We start from the raw sequence: 736 nt of genomic DNA, 5'->3' as shown, positions 1-736 counted from the left end.
ATTTGCCCCTGAACATCAATCAATCGCCTTGAGTTATAATGGTAACTACAAGTTTCCAAGTTTTCATAGTAAAATGTTCATGCATGCTTAAGTTTAATTTATTTATCTAGGATATGACAGAATAAAAATAAATATGATGTGCATGTGTCAGTTTTGTCGCTTTTCGGAGGGTGGAGGGGGAACGGGTATAGGAAAAACTATTGCCAAGAGTGCAAGTCAAAAGGTGAGAAGCTAATGTGATTTTGGGGCATACCCTTTGCATACTCATGGTTGTAGAATATACCTCTTGAATGAATTTATTATACCTCTTTATTATTCTCAATACATTTCACTACTTAATTATTCTAAGATGTCCAGTATGAGTATAATGAAAAACATCACGACTCTCCTAGTTTGTCGTAATGCACTCTTTGTACTAATAAAAATAGTACTCCCTTCGTCCAAAAATACCTGTCGAAGAAATGAGTGTACCTAGACGTATTTTAGTTCTAGATACACCCATTTTTATCCATTTTTCCGACAAGTATTTCCAGACGGAGGGAGCATATATACAAACTGTGTAAAATATATAGATCCTGAAAAACTGTCTATATAATTCACTTTGGATATCTAGTAAGAATCCCTAATGAAGTACATTAAAAATGATAACTAAGATATATAACCAATTCATCGAAGTGAGGAGTGGTAATACATGTTAGGGTGAGTATAGGACCATTTTCAATAATGCCCCCCCCCC

This window comes from Triticum aestivum, chromosome 3B (genome assembly GCF_018294505.1).
Source record: "Triticum aestivum cultivar Chinese Spring chromosome 3B, IWGSC CS RefSeq v2.1, whole genome shotgun sequence".
Lineage (NCBI taxonomy): Eukaryota > Viridiplantae > Streptophyta > Magnoliopsida > Poales > Poaceae > Triticum > Triticum aestivum.
The sequence above is the reverse complement of the archived record's forward strand: the minus strand, read 5'-3'. Positions refer to the sequence as shown.